Source organism: Arachis stenosperma, chromosome 2 (genome assembly GCF_014773155.1).
Source record: "Arachis stenosperma cultivar V10309 chromosome 2, arast.V10309.gnm1.PFL2, whole genome shotgun sequence".
Lineage (NCBI taxonomy): Eukaryota > Viridiplantae > Streptophyta > Magnoliopsida > Fabales > Fabaceae > Arachis > Arachis stenosperma.
This window is the reverse complement of record NC_080378.1, coordinates 108167852-108184271: the sequence shown is the minus strand read 5'-3', so window position 1 is coordinate 108184271 and position 16420 is coordinate 108167852. Positions and strand designations below refer to the sequence as shown.

Here is a 16420-nt window from a genome sequence, read left to right as displayed (position 1 = left end):
TACTTGTATAACTTTTCAGTAGTAGGAGTCCGACTTTGTTATGTCGGTCTCTTTTAAATTATTTTTGTAATCCTCTTTCTTGGACCTTTGTCAGGTCTCTTTCAGGGATTACTTGTATAACTTTTCGTTTTGGGCTGACTTTGTTTTGTCGTGCCCTTCTAAGTTAAAGTAATCCTCTTTAATAGGGTTGGCCAGACCTCTTTCCTGGGTTTACTTATAACTTGGGTTGACTTGGTCCGACTTCTTAACGTCGGCCAGTCTTTAAGTTATTATTTTAGCAATCCGTAAGACCTCGTCAGGTTCTTTTTTGGATCACTTTTGATAACTTCTTACATTATTCTGTGTTCATCTTTGCCGATTTGTAGAAAGTGGTTGTCATCTCTAGATCGTCCTTTGGGTGAATCGCGTTTTCACCTTTATCGGACGGTTGTCTTTATCGTGATCGTGCAGTGAAATTATTTTTCACTTTCTGCCAATCTGTTGCTTTATAATCGGACGATGAATACTTCAGATTAATGCGTCTTGGGAGTTTGTAGAGTAGTGAATTTTGGTTTTCACTTTGTCGACCTTTGTCAAAATCAAACGATGAATTCGGTTTTCATCGTGGTCGGGCGGTGAAGTTGGTTTTCATCTTGTCGACTTGTCGCTTTGTAATCGGATGATGAATTTGGTTTTCATCTTGCCGACTTTGTCGTGATCGGGCGGTGAATCTGTTGTTCACCTTGCCGACCTGCCGTAGTCGGGCGTCTTGGTAGGAAACTTTTTAGGGAATCTGCAATTTTTTAATAAAATGAAGATAAGAGTGTGTACATGTTAGTACTTACCTTTCTAGGTCGGGCAATCTTTTAGATCTCGGCCTGGCGCCTTTTGCAGGCATGCCATGACCTTGGTAGCTCTCGCCCCTTGAGGTCGAAAACTTTGCGGTGACCTTTTCCCAGTACTTCTGTGACTTGGCAAGATCCTTTCCAATTAGCTGCTAGCTTTCCCTCTCCCGGTCGACTTGTTCCGATATCATTTAGGATGAGCTTTTTCGTTGTAGAGGATCATTTTGGGAGATTCTTCTTCGACTTCTACCGGTATCATTGCCTCTTTTTCATAATCCAATCGGAAAGGTGATTCCTTTGTGGTGGAATGTGGAGTTATCCGATATGCCCATAGGACTTATGGGAGCTCTTCAGCCCAAGCTCCCTTTGCGTCCTGTAGCCTCTTTTTAACCCGGCTAGTATGACCTTATTGGCAGCTTCTGTTTGTCCATTAGCCTGTGGATGTTCTACGTATGTGAATTGGTGCTTTATTTTCAAGTCGGCTACCAACTTTCTAAAGCCTGTGTCTATGAATTGAGTGTCATTGTCTGTAGTAATGGAGTAAGGAACCCCACACCTTGTAACAATGTTTCTGTACAAGAATTTCCGACTTCTTTGAGCAGTGGCATTAGCTAGGGGCTTTGTCTCAATCCATTTTGTGAAGTAATCCACCCCTACATGAGGAACATGACTTGTCCCGATCCTTGGGGAAGGGTTCTGAGGAGGTCGAGTCCCCATTCTGCGAACGGCCAAGGTTATGTTACATTGATGAGCTCCTCTGTTGGGGCAATGTAGAAGTTAGCATGCTTTTGATGTAAAGCTTTGACTTTGTATTTGGGTTTTTGCTCTCTTGTTGCCTCCAAAGGGTGCCTCTGGACTTTCGTGTGAGTCCTGGGGTTTTCCTTTTACTGTTGTATCTGATACTTGATGTTTTGCTGTTATTGTCCGAGTTGTTTCCTTATTTGCCCGAGTTGTTTGGTAATAACCCCATGGTTGACCTATGTCTTCTTGAAACAATATTGCTGAGATGTCTACTAAGATCCCAGACGGCATGTCTGATTGACTGGATTACATAGTTTTAATGCGTATTACTGTGGCTGAACTTGAGTGCTGTGTGCGACTTAGGAGGTTCCATAAAATTTGTAAGGATAGGGATGAGGAGAAAAATTATTGGTTGGTGTCGTCGAACCCTGAGGAGAGGGTTTGTTTTCCTTCCTTGTTGTGGTCTTCTAATGTAGTCAGGATGAGGCTTCTGTTATTGCCCCTTGGTTTGGTGTTGGCTAGTTTTGAAAATGCATCAGCTTGGGTATTCTGCTCCCGAGGTATGTGTCAGACTTCATATTCCCTGAATTGTCCTAGCTGTTGGTGCTGGCTGACTTTGAAAGTGCATCAACTCGGGCATTCTGCTCCCGAGGTATGTGTCGGACTTCATATTCCCCGAAATGTCTGAGCTATTTTCTATTTTTGTCCAGGGTCCCCCGAATTGTCCGAGCTATTCTCTGGTTTTGTTCAGGGTCCCCCAAATTGTCGGCTTCTCTGATCGCTATTTATAATTACACCTGCACCACTCCCAGTTTTGTTTGAAGAGTCGTCCATGTAGAGTTTCCATTTTGTAGGAGTTCCCGAGATGTCAGTGTACTCTATTGGCCAGATACTGTGATTTGATGGCTGTCCGAGCTTCATGTCGAAGATCGAATTCGGATAACTCGATTGCCCACTGTAGGATTCTTCCAGCTAAGTCTGTTTTCTGTAGGATGCTTTTTATAGGCTAGTTGGTCCGAACTCTAATAGTGTGAGCCTGAAAATATGGGCGGAGTTGTCGAGAAGAGAGTATGAGGGCGTAGGCGAACTTTTCTATCTTTTGATAGTTTAGTTCGGCCCCTTGTAGAGCCTTGATGATGAAGTAGACGGGTTGTTGCCCACTTTTGTCTTTTCTAACTAGTGCTGTGGCTATTACCCAACTTCCCACTGCGAGGTATAATATGTGTTCTTCACTTTTCCCGTGGTCTGGTAAGAATGGGTGGTTGCCCCAAGAAGTTTTAAAATCTCGGAAGGCTTGTTTGCCCTCCGTTTGTCCTTTTCAAACCTTTCTGGCTCCCTTAATATACCTCTTTAAGGTATCTTTTGTGAGATGACTTAGAGATCCTTCCTCCTGTGAATCCTCCATGAACATGTCTCTCTAGGGTGTGAAGTGGACGTTCAACTCGTCCGACCTCTTTGGTGTGAGACGTTCGACTTGTCCGACCTCTTTGGTGTGAGGTAGACCTTCAACTTGTCTGACCTCTTTGGTGTGAGGTGGACCTTCAACGCGTCCGACCTCTTTGGTGTGAGGTGGACCTTCAACTTTGCCCGCCCTCTTTGGTGTGAGGTGGACCTTCAACGCGTTCGACCTCTTCGGTGTGAGGTGGGCCTTCAACGCGTCCGACCTCTTCGGTGTGAGGTGGACCTTCAACGCATCTGACCTCTTTGGCCTTTCTACTTTTGATTGGGTGAGGTGGTGGGATCTTCTCAGTGTTGCGTATTTCTTGTTAAACATCCACAAGAGATAGGTTTATCAGTTGGTTGGTCTTCTTTCTTCCTGGTTTCTTCATCCTTGTCCTGTGGTGGATTAGGAGAATCTGATTTTTGAGCTCTCTTCTAGTCGAGAGTTCTCCTCCATGTTGATGTATTTATCTTCCCGTTCCTGTACCTCGTTCCGAGATGTTTGGGTGCTTCTTGGATATTGAGTGGCTAAAAGGTCATTCTTGTAGACCATTGATAAGACCCCTGATAGCTGCTTCTGTTGGCAGACTTTGTATGTCCAGACATGTTTTGTTGAATCTTTCCATGTAGTTGCGAAGTCTCTCCCGATCTCCTTGCTTGATCCCTAATAGAATCGGTGCATGTTTGGCTTTGTTCTTCTGGATGGAAAATAACGGATTACATCTTAGGCCTCCGTCAGATACATCTTGCTTCTGAAATTGCTAAGATGATAGCTTGGATCTGATGTGCCGTCGTACGGAGTCATGTTGGGAGCTTTGAAGTCCTTTGGGACCTTTAGCTTTCATGATCTCTTTGGTGAATGGGTCTTGATCTTTGTGGGGGCTATCTTCGTGACTGGATCGAGCCGTCTTGGTTTTGAGATCGGCTTCGAGTTTTAAGAGCTTATCCTTTAACTCTCGGCGTCGCCTAGTTTCCCTTCGGAGGTCCTTCTTGGCTTTCCGTTGATGCTCGGCTTCTTTTCGAGTTGTTGGAGGCGGTTTTGTTGAGCTTGTAGTGCTTCCATGATTTCTGTGTTTGGAGTTTGCTTATCTCCCCCGTTTTGGGGTGTGCTTTTGGAGGTGGCGTCTGCATTTTTATGCGGCGTCCTATTTTCTGGATCAGAATCGTGGTCGTTGTCATGGTTGTCCGCCATGGTGATGGGATGACTTTCAGGTTCCCCGGCAATGGCGCCAATGTTCCGAGGGTTACCTGAAACTGTAGGTCGATCTCGGACGAGATCTTCTGTACTGGTCGGAGCTGTTGTGTTCGATTTGATGATGGTGGCTGGAGCCGCCGTGTCTGACTTGTTGGACTTGGTGGTGGTGCTGATCCTTCGTCCCCGGAGGGTGGGGGGTACCTGCAAGGGACTCCGATGCTTAAGTTAGCAAGGGTGTTAAGCAGGTATTGAATAGAATCAGAGTATGAGTTATACCTGGGTGCTCCAGTGTATTTATAATGGTGAGGAGTGACCTTTCTGGAGATAAGATAACTATCTTATCTTATCTTATCTTTATCTTTGAGTGAGGTCATCTTATCTTTAAGGGAACTGCCTTTATCTTTCTAGGCTTTGGCTGCCTTTAGATTGGGCTGTGTTCCTTCGTTTTGGGCCTTCTTTGGGCTCCTTTGGCAATTTGGCCGAGCTCTTTGAGAAGAGGTCGGGCATTTGGCCGAGCTCTTTGAGAAGAGGTCGGATAGTCTGACCTGAAGAGGTCGGTCAGCTTGTCGCGAAACATCCCGGGTCGGACAGCTTGACCCAGGGTATGAACACTCACCAATGAATTACATAAGTATCTCTATCTTATTTATGTTCTATTTATCTTTTAATTATCAAAAACCCCATAATCATTTGAATCTGCCTAACTGAGATTTAGAAGATGACCATAGCTTGCTTCAAGTAGACAATCTCCGTGGGATCGACCCTTACTCACGTAAGGTTTATTACTTGGACGACCCAGTATACTTGCTGGTTAGTTGTGCAGAGTTGTAAAAAATAGTGCAGATTATAATCGTGCATACCAAGTTGTTGGCGCAGTTGAGATCACAATTCCGTGCACCACTAAGCTTATTATATATATGCAATACCAAAAAAAAATGCTACTAAAATTTCTAAAAGACCTAGTAATAGAAGAAAAATAAATGAAATGTGAAAGTGTTAGGATTAGAATTTGTCACACAAAAATCGCCGATCGGTCGGACAACCTCCCCACACTTGAAAGTTTGTATCGTCCTTGGTACATTCAAAGATGAGCAAGAGGGTACGGCGACTTTTCGGATTGCCACCTTCAGCTGGTGGATCAACCGGCTGCTGCGTGTTCTTTTCTCCGCTTCCCTTTTGGCTTATGGTGACTTATCCTAAAAATAGAAAACAAGATAAGAAGACAAGTAAATGCAAAAGTAAGGAAGCATATATTGTTGGAAAGAGGTAAGAATTAATAAAATGAAGTGAGTGAATAAGTGTGTGACATTACGGAAAAATAGTGTGTGAGTTCTAAGTTTGTGCGCAGTTTAGAACACATACACTAGCATGAAAGGCTATGTCACAATTACACGAAAGAAGTACGTGCTTCACTCATTCTAGTGTGCTTGAGATTGTAACGACCCAACTTCTAGCCTGTCATGACCAAGGCTAGTAGCCAGGCGCTACTATATATTTAGCTGACTTTAGATACTTTAGATACTTTAGATCATATATTAAGTGTATACATATGAGCCTGTAGTGCTAGTTGAGAATCATGTATCTAGTCGCGCATATTGGAATAAGTGTAAATCAAGCAGTTAATACAAGAAACGGAAAAGCATAGCATAGCATACTTATATAATACATGAAATGCCCAGAGGCTTAATTCATCACAAAACACAAGTACATACTTAATTGCTTACTATATTATGTACATACTCTATCGATTATGCTTACAAGTCCCGGGACCCGTTCTATATTATTAAATAAATAAAAGAATTAACCCTCTAAAAAGACTATTCAAGAGTGAAGGCAAGGACCACTATTATTAAGACTACTAACATTACTACTACTGTTGCTGCTGATACGAGATGTAAACCCCGTAAAATTAGCAAATAATTAGTCAATAAATTAAATTTTAATAAAAGAAATTAAAAATGTGAATTTCATACTTGTTCATACCCTGGGTCGAGATGCCTGACCCGGGATGATCAACGACAAAGTGATTGACTTGTTCAAAGCTGGAATCCCCGATCTCTTCTCAAAGAGGTCGGCCAAATCGACAATAGAGGCCCAAGGCAGGCCTAAATAAAGGAACGCGACCCAAATCCAAAGGCAGCTCAAGCCTATAAGGATAAGGGCGGTTCCCTTAAAGATAAAGATGACTTCACTCAAAGATAAGATAAGATAACTATCTTATCCCCCGGAAAGATCACTCTACAACATTATAAATACACTGGAGCACCCAGGTATAACTTATACTCTGATTTTACTAAAATCCTGCATAAAGCCCATGCTAACTTAAGCATCGGAGTCTCTTGTAGGTACCACCACCTCCGGTGATCAAGGATCAGCAGCTTCACCAGATCCAACAAGTCGGACATGACAGCTCTGGCCACCAGATCCAACAAGTCGGACACGATAGCTCTGGCCACCAGCTCTAAACAGGTCGGACACAGCAGCACCGACCAGCACAAAAGATCTCGTCCGAGATCAACCATCAGTTTCAGGTAACCCTCGGAACATTGGCGCTGTTGCCGGGGAACCTGGAAGTCATCCCATCACGATGGCGGACAACCTGGACAACGACCACAACTCTGATTTGGAAAACTGAACGCCACATAAGAATGCGGAGGTTACACTGGATGATACTTCTCAACCTAACAAAGACAAGAACTCCCCAAGCACGGGAGCCATAGAAGCTCTTTAGGATCGCCTGAAACAACTCGAAAAAGAAGCTGAGTATCAACAGGAAGCCGAAAGAGATTTACGAAGAGAAGCTAGGCGATGTCGCGAACTAGAGGACAAGCTCCTAAATATCGTTGCCGATCTCAAAGCCAAAACTACTAGATCCAGCCACGAAGATAGCTCCTGCAAAGACCAAGACCAATTCACCAAAGAGATCATGAAGGCCAAAATCCCAAAAGACTTCAAACCGCCCGACATGACTCTATACAATGGCACGACAGACCCCGGCCATCATCTTTGCAACTTCTAAAGCAGGATGTATCTCACCGACGCCTTAGATGCAACACGGTGCAAAGCCTTCCCTACTACTCTGACAAAGACGGCAATTAAGTGGTTCGACAACCTGTCCCCCAGGTCCATCTCAAGCTTTGATGACCTGGCCAAAAATTTTCTAGCCAGATTCTCCATCCAGAAGGATAAAACTAAACATGCCCCAAGTCTACTAGGGATCAAGCAAGGAGATCAGGAAAGCCTTCGCAATTACATAAAAAGATTCAACAAGGCATGTTTGGATATACAAAATCTACCAACAGAGGCAGCCATTATGGGCCTCATCAATGGCTTACGAGAGAGACCCTTTAGTCACTCCATATCGAAAAAACATCCCACATCTCTAAATGAAGTCCAAGAACGAGTAGAAAAGTACATCAACATGGAGGAAAATTCCCGATTAGGAGAGACCTCAAAATCCAGATTCACCTATAAAGATAAAGAGACTAAGAAAAAAAAAGATCAGCACGGGGAGAAGATAAAAAAATACCACAATTACACCCCCTCTTCGGGTGTCTCTTGTGGATGTCTATCGAGAAGTATGCCACACTGAAAAGATACCCCACCTCGCCCACTCAAAAGCAAGAAAGGAGGAGGAAATCGGACAGAATACTGTGAATACCATCGAATCTATGGACATCCACCAACGAGTGCTTCGATTTGAAGAACATCATAGAAAAATTGGTAAGAGAGGAGAGGCTAGATCGGTACTTAGCCAACAAAGCAGATGAGCCAAGAAAAAGAAGAAGGGACGAAGAGGTCGGACGAACTGAACGACCACCTCGTACCCCGGAGAGACATGTCCACATGATACATGGAGGATTTGTAGGAGGAGGAGTCTCCAAATCATCTCGCAAAAGACATCTGAAAGAGATATATCATGTCGAAGGAGGAGAAGGAGCACTCGAACTCCCCACTATCACCTTCACTAAAGAAGACGCAGCTGGTATCATCTCAGGACATGACGATCCCATGGTCATCACTATCATATTAGCCAACGCTAATCTCCACCGTACGTTGGTAGACCAGGGAAGCTCAGCAAACATTCTGTTCAAAACGGCCTTCGACAATCTCGGCCTAGATGAAAAAGAGCTCAAAGCATATCCGAACAGCCTATTCGGACTGGGAGACACTCTAATCCAACCACTTGGATATATCTCCTTACACACCACCTTTGAAAAAGGAAATCGGTCAAGGACACTCAGCATAGACTACATCGTGGTTGACGTAGGTACAGCCTACAATGCCCTGATAGGTCGGACAACGCTAAATCAGCTCGGCGCAGTAGTCTCAACTCCACATCTGTGCATGAAGTTCCCGACCATAGAAGGAATCGCAACAGTAAGAGCAGACCAGAAGACAGCACACCGCTGTTATAATAAAAGTCTGAACTTCAGAGGCAAAGGAGAAGAGATCCACACTATTGAGCTCGGGAGAGTGCGAGGATGGGAAGAACTTCATCCACAACCTGAAGGCGAAATAGAAAAGGTTCAAATCGGAGATACTCTAGATAAAATGACCAATATTGGCACAATCCTAAAAGGAGACCAAAAGGAGTCCCTCATACAGTTCTTATGAGACAATGTCGACCTTTTTGCATGGAAGGCCGCAGACATGCCGGGCATAGACCCTAAGTTAATGTGTCACAAGTTGGCAGTTTACCAAGGATCTTAGCCAGTACAGCAGAGACATAGAAAGCTCAACCCAGAACGATCCCAAGCTATGGAAGAGCAGGTACAAGCTCTACTGGAGCCAGGATTCATAAGAGAAGTCAAGTACCCACTATGGCTAGCTAACGTCGTCTTGGTGAAAAAATCAAATGGGAAGCGGCGGATGTGCACTGACTACACTGACCTCAACAAAGCCTGCCCAAAAGACCATTACCCACTCGCAAGTATCGACGCTCTGGTGGATGCCTCCTCTGGATACAAATACCTCTCGTTTATGGATGCCTATTCAGGATACAATCAAATCTCGATGTACCCACCTGATCAAGAAAAAACATCATTCTTAACCCCAAAAGCAAACTACTGCTACATCGTCATGCCATTCGGACTCTAAAAAGTAGGAGCTACTTACCAAAGATTAATGAATAAAGTCTTCACGGACCACATCGAAAAAGTTATAGAAGTCCACGTGGACGACATGTTAATAAAGACACAAAGCGAAGAATTGTTACTGTCCAATCTCACCCAACTATTCGACACTATAAGAAGGCATGGCATGCGACTTAACCCTGTAAAATGCACCTTCGCAGTAGAAGCTGGTAAATTCTTGGGATTCATACTCACACAAAGAGGAATCGAGGCAAATTCGGACAAATTCCGGGCCATACTTGATATGAAAAGTCCGACCTGTCTCAAAGAGGTATAACAACTCAATGGAAGATTGGCAGCCTTGTCCAGATTTTTAGCCAGATCGGCAATAAGATCTCTACCCTTCTACGCCACTCTAAGGAAAGGAAAGAGGTTTGAATGGACAATGGAGTGCGAGCAGGCCCTCCAGGATTTCAAAAGGTTCTTGGGATAACCACCCATTCTAACTCGGCCACAGGAAGGAGAACCACTTGTATTATACCTCGCAGTAGGAAATCGGGCAGTAGCCTCGGCACTGGTCTGAGAAGACGACAATGGACAATAGCTTGTATACTTCATCAGCAAAGTACTACAAGGGTCCGAACTGAACTACCGAAAAATAGAAAAATTTGCCTATGCTCTCATACTAACATCTTGATGACTTCGCCCATATTTCCAAGCCCACATCATTAGGGTTCGAACCAACTAGCCCATAAAAGGCATTCTGCAGAAAACTAATTTAGCAGGAAGAATCCTGCAATGGGCAGTCGAGTTGTCTGAATTCGACCTTCAATATGAAGCTCGGACAGCCATCAAATCGCAATATCTAGCCGACTTCATTGCAGCGTTTACGGATACCTCGGAAATCCCTACATAATGGAATCTCTACGTAGACGGTTCCTCAAACAAAACTGGAAGTGGCGCTGGCACGATAATAGAAAGTGACCAGGGAACCCAAATCAAACTTTCCCTCAAATTTGGGTTCCCTGCTTCCAACAACCAGGCCGAGTATGAGGCACTACTGGTGCACGAAATTGTGATCAATACTTTTCAAAACATAAACAATCCCTAGTAATGGCTCCAAGGACTTGGTGCTCACTACCATGGCATAAACACAACTTTGCACAACTAACCAGCAAGTGCACTGGGTCGTCCAAGTAATAAACCTTACGCGAGTAAGGGTCGATCCCACGGAGATTGGTGGTATGAAGCAAGCTATGGTCACCTTGTAAATCTCAGTCAGGCAGACTCAAATGTATAATGGTGATGAACGAAAATAACATAAAAGATAAAGATAGAGATACTTATGTATATCATTGGGGAGAGCTTCAGATAAGCGAATGAAGATGCCTTCCCTTCCGTCTCTCTGCTTTCCTAATGTCTTCTTCCAATCCTTCTTACTCCTTTCCATGGCAAGCTCGTGTAGGGTTTCACCGTTGTCAGTGGCTACCTCCCATCCTCGCAGTGAAAGCTAATGCACGCACTCTGTCACAGTACTGCCAATCACCGGTTTGGTTCCCTCCCCTACCGGAATAGAATCCCTCTTTTGCGTCTGTCACTAACGCCCAGTAGGTTACAGGTTTGAAGCACGTCACAGTCATTCAATCATTGAATCCTACTCAGAATACCACAGACAAGGTTTAGACCTTCCGGATTCTCTTGAATGCCGCCATCAGGTCCTGCCTATACCACGAAGATTCCGATTAAAGAATCCAAGAGATATTCACTAAGCCTCAAATGCTTGTAGAACAAGAATGATTGTCAGTCACCTTGTTCATGGGTGAGAATGATGATGAGTGTCACGGATCATCACATTCATCAAGTTGAAGAACAAGTGATATCTTGGTAAAAGAACAAGCGGAATTGAATGGAAGAACAATAGTAATTGCATTAATACTCGAGGTACAGCAGAGCTCCACACCTTAATCTATGGTGTGTAGAAACTCCACCGTTGAAAATACATAAGAACAAGGTCTAGGCATGGCCGAATGGCCAGCCTCCCATGGTGAGTTCAATCATCAAAACATGATCAAAAGACTCTCTATCGATCCGAAGATGAAAATACAATAGTAAAAGGTCCTATATATAGAGAACTAGTAGCCTAGGGTGTACAAAGATGAGTAAATGACATAAAAATCCACTTCTGGGCCCACTTGGTGTGTGCTTGGGCTGAGCAATGAAGCATTTTCGTGTAGAGACGTTTTCTGGAGTTAAACGCCAGCTTTCATGCCAGTTTGGGCGTTTAACTCCAAGTTTTATGCCAGTTCCGGCGTTTAACGCTGGGATTTCTGTAGGTGACTTTGAACGCCAGTTTGGGCCATCAAATCTTGGGCAAAGTATGGACTATCATATATTGCTGGAAAGCCCAGGATGTCTAATTTCCAACGCCGTTGAGAGCGCGCCAATTGGGCTTCTGTAGCTCCAGAAAATTCACTTCGAGTGCAGGGAGGTCAGAATCCAACAGCATCTGCAGTCCTTTTCAGTCTCTGAATTAGATTTTTGCTCAGATCCCTCAATTTCAGCCAGAAAATACCTGAAATCACAGAAAAAAACACAAACTCATAGTAAAGTCCAGAAAAGTGAATTTTAATTAAAAACTAATAAAAATATAATAAAAACTAAACTAAAACTACTAAAAACATACTAAAAACAATGCCAAAAAGCGTACAAATTATCCGCTCATCACAACACCAAACTTAAATTGTTGCTTGTCCCCAAGCAACTGAAAATCAAATAAGATAAAAAGAAGAGAATATACTATAGACTCCAAATTATCAATGAAACTAAGCTCCAAATTAGATGAGCGGGACTAGTAGCTTTTTGCCTCCGAACAGTTTTGGCATCTCACTTTATCCTTTGAAATTCAGAATGATTGGCTTCTTTAGGAACTCAGAATCCAGATAGTGTTATTGATTCTCCTAGTTAAGTATGATAATTCTTGAACACAGCTACTTATTGAGTCTTGGCCGTGGCCCAAAGCACTCTGTCTTCCAGTATTACCACCGGATACATACATGCCACAGACACATAATTGGGTGAACCTTTTCAGATTGTGACTCAGCTTTGCTAGAGTCCCCAATTAGAGGTGTCCAGGGTTCTTAAGCACACTCTTTTTGCCTTGGATCACAACTTTATTTCTTTCTTTTTCTTTCTTTTTCTCTTTCTCTTTTTTTTTTCGTTTTTCTCTTTCTCTTTTTTTTTTTGTATTCACTGCTTTTTCTTGCTTCAAGAATCATTTTAATGATTTTTCAGATCCTCAGTAACATGTCTCCTTTTTCATCATTCTTTCAAGAGCCAACAATTTTAACATTCATGAACCACAAATTCAAAAGACATATGCACTGTTCAAGCATACATTCAGAAAACAAAAAGTATTGTCACCACATCAAACTAATTAAGCTAGTTTTAAAGATGAATTTGAAATCCTGTACTTCTTGTTCTTTTGTAATAAAAATAGTTTTCATTTAAGAAAGGTGATGGATTCATATTCATAGCTTTAAGGCATAGACACTAAGACACTAATGATCATAAGACACAAACATGGATAAACATAAGCATAACATTTTGAAAAACAGAAAAATAAAGAACAAGGAGATTAAAGAACGGGTTCACCTCAGTGATGGCGGCTTGTTCTTCCTCTTGAAGGTCTTATGGAGTGCTTGAGCTCCTCAATGTCTCTTCCTTGTCTTTGTTGCTCATTTCTCATGATTCTTTGATCTTCTCTAATTTCATGGGGGAGGATGGCATGTTCTTGGTGCTCCACCCTTAGTTGTCCCATGTTGGAACTCAACTCTCCTAGGGAGGTGTTTAGTTGCTCCCAATAGTCTTGTGGAGGAAAGTGCATCCCTTGAGGTATCTCAGGGATCTCATGATGAGAGGGGTCTCTTGTTTGCTCCATCTTTTTCTTAGTGATGGGCTTGAGGTCATGCCTTCTCAGTTGAACCGGCTTTGGATGCCATAAATGGTTATGGAAAAACAAAAAGCAATGCTTTTACCACACCAAACTTAAAAGGTTTGCTCGTCCTCGAGCAAAAGAAGAAAGAAGAGAGTAGAAGTAGAAGAAATGGAGGAGAGGGAGATGGCTTTGTGGTTCGGCCATAAGGGGAAGAAGTGGTGTTTTATGAAGGATGGATGTGAGAGGTGAAGAGAAAGAGATGTTGAGGTGATTGGTGAATGGGTGAAGAAGAAGAGAGAGTGGTGGGGTTGTTTGGTGATCCTGTGGGGTCCACAGATCCTGAGGTGTCAAGGAAAAGTCATCCCTGCACCAAATGGCACTCAAAATCACGTTTTGAGGCATTTCTGGCGTTAAACGCCGGGCTGGTGCCCATTCCTGGCGTTTAACGCCAGGTTCTTGCTCTTTCCTGGCGTTTAACGCCAGTCTGGTGCCCCTTTCTGGCGTTAAACGCCCAGAATGGTGCCAGACTGGGCGTTAAACGCCCAACTGCTAGCCTCACTGGCGTTTAAATGCCAGTGGGTTCTTCCTCCAGGGTGTGCTGTTTTTCTTCCTGTTTTTCATTCTGTTTTTGCTTTTTCAATGGATTTTGTGACTTCTCATGATCATCAACCTACAAAATAACAAAAAATAACAAAGGAAAATAGATAAAATATAACATTGGGTTGCCTCCCAACAAGTGCTTCTTTAATGTCAATAGCTTGACAGATGGCTCTCATGGAGCCTCATATTTCCTCAGAGCAATGTTGGAACCTCCCAACACCAAACTTAGAGTTTGAATGTGGGGGTTCAACACCAAACTTAGAGTTTGGTTGTGGCCTCCCAACACCAAACTTAGAGTTTGACTGTGGGGGTTCTGCTTGACTCTGATTTGAGAGAAGCTCTTTATGCTTCCTCTCCATGGTGATAGAGGGATATCCTTGAGCCTTAAACACAAAGGATTCTTCATTCACTTGAATGATCAGTTCACCTCCATCAACATCAATCACAGCCTTTGCTGTGGCTAGGAAGGGTCTGCCAAGGATGATAGATTCATCCATGCACTTCCCAGTCTCTAGGACTATGAAATCAGTAGGGATGTAATGGTCTTCAATCTTCACCAAAACATCCTCTACAAGTCCATGAGCTTATTTTCTTGAATTGTCTGCCATCTCTAATGAGATTCTTGCAGCTTGTACCTCAAAGATCCCTAGCTTCTCCATTACAGAGAGAGGCATGAGGTTTACACTTGACCCTAAGTCACACAGAGCCTTCTTGAAGGTCATGGTGCCTATGGTACAAGGTATGGAAAATTTCCCAGGATCTTGTCTCTTTTGAGGTAATTTCTGCCTAGACAAGTCATCCAATTCTTTGGTGAGCAAAAGGGGTTCATTCTCCCAAGACTCATTTCCAAATAACTTGTCATTTAGCTTCATGATTGCTCCAAGGTATTTAGCAACTTGCTCTTCAGTGATATACTCATCCTCTTCAGAGGAAGAATACTCATCAGAGCTCATGAATGGCAGAAGTAAGTCCAATGGAATCTCTATGGTCTCATTTTGAGCCTCAGATTCCCATGGTTCCTCATTAGGGAACTCTGTGGAGGCGAGTGCACGCCCATTGAGGCCTTCCTCAGTGGCGTCCACTTCCTCTCTTCCCTCTCTAGATTCGGCCATGGTTATGGCTTTGCACTCTCCTTTTAGATTTTCTTCTGTATTACTTGGGAGAGTACTAGGAGGGAGTTCAGTAACTTTCTTGCTCAGCTGTCCCACTTGTGCCTCCAAATTTCTAATGGAGGACCTTGTTTCAGTCATGAAACTTTGAGTGGTTTTGATTAGATCAGAGACCATGGTTGCTAAGTCAGAGGGGTTCTGCTTAGAATTCTCTGTCTGTTGCTGAGAAGATGATGGAAAAGGTTTGCCATTGCTAAACCTGTTCCTTCCACCATTGTTGTTGTTGAAACATTGTTGAGGTCTCTCTTGATTCTTCCATGAGAGATTTGGGTGATTTCTCCATGAAGAATTATAGGTGTTACCATAGGGTTCTCCTAGGTAATTCACCTCTTCCATTGAAGGGTTCTCAGGATCATAAGCTTCTTCCTCAGATGAAGCCTCCTTAGTACTGCTTGGTGCATTTTGCATTCCAGACAGACTTTGAGAAATCAAATTGACTTGTTGAGTCAATATCTTATTCTGAGCCAGTATGGCATTCAGAGTGTCAATCTCAAGAACTTCTTTCTTCTGACTAGTCTCATTGTTCACAGGATTCCTTTCAGAAGTGTACATGAGTTGGTTATTTGCAACCATTTCAATTAGCTCTTGAGCCTCTGTAGGCGTCTTCTTCAGATGAAGAGATCCTCCAGCAGAGCTATCCAAAGACATCTTGGATAGTTCAGAGAGACCATCATAGAAAATACCTATGATGCTCCATTCAGAAAGCATGTCAGAAGGACATTTTCTGATTAATTGTTTGTATCTTTCCCAAGCTTCATAGAGGGATTCACCATCCTTCTGTCTGAAGGTTTGGACTTCCACTCTAAGCTTACTCAATTTTTGAGGTGGAAAGAACTTTGCCAAGAAGGCATTGACTAGCTTTTCCCAAGAGTCCAGGCTTTCTTTAGGTTGTGAGTCCAACCATGTCCTAGCTCTGTCTCTTACAGCAAAAGGGAATAGCATCAGTCTGTAGACCTCAGGGTCTACCCCATTAGTCTTGACTGTGTCACAGATTTGCAAGAACTCAGCTAAAAACTGATGAGGATCTTCCAATGGAAGTCCATGGAACTTGCAATTCTGTTGCATTAGAGAAACTAATTGAGGCTTAAGCTCAAAGTTGTTTGCTCCAATGGCAGGGATAGAGATGCTTCTCCCATAGAAGTCGGGAGTAGGTGCAGTAAAGTCACCCAGCACCTTCCTTGCATTGTTGGCATTGTTATTGTTTTCGGCTGCCATGTCTTCTTCTTCTTTGAAGAATTCGGTTAGGTCCTCTACAGAGAGTTGTGCCTTAGCTTCTCTTAGCTTCCGCTTCAAGGTCCTTTCATGTTCAGGGTCAGCTTCAACAAGAATGCCTTTGTCTTTGTTCCTGCTCATATGAAGGAGAAGAGAACAAGAAAATATGGAATCCTCTATGTCACAGTATAGAGATTCCTTGAGGTGTCAGAGGAAAAGAAAAATAGAAG

At 43.2% G+C, this 16420-nt stretch overlaps 1 non-coding gene across 1 annotated transcript; it reads left to right on the top strand.

Annotated features, from left to right (window-relative positions):
- Positions 1-15680: 15680 nt before the first annotated feature.
- On the top strand, positions 15681-15788 carry LOC130964221 (small nucleolar RNA R71). Its single transcript, XR_009080323.1, has one exon. It is a non-coding gene; the product is annotated as a small nucleolar RNA R71 (small nucleolar RNA).
- Positions 15789-16420: the final 632 nt, after the last annotated feature.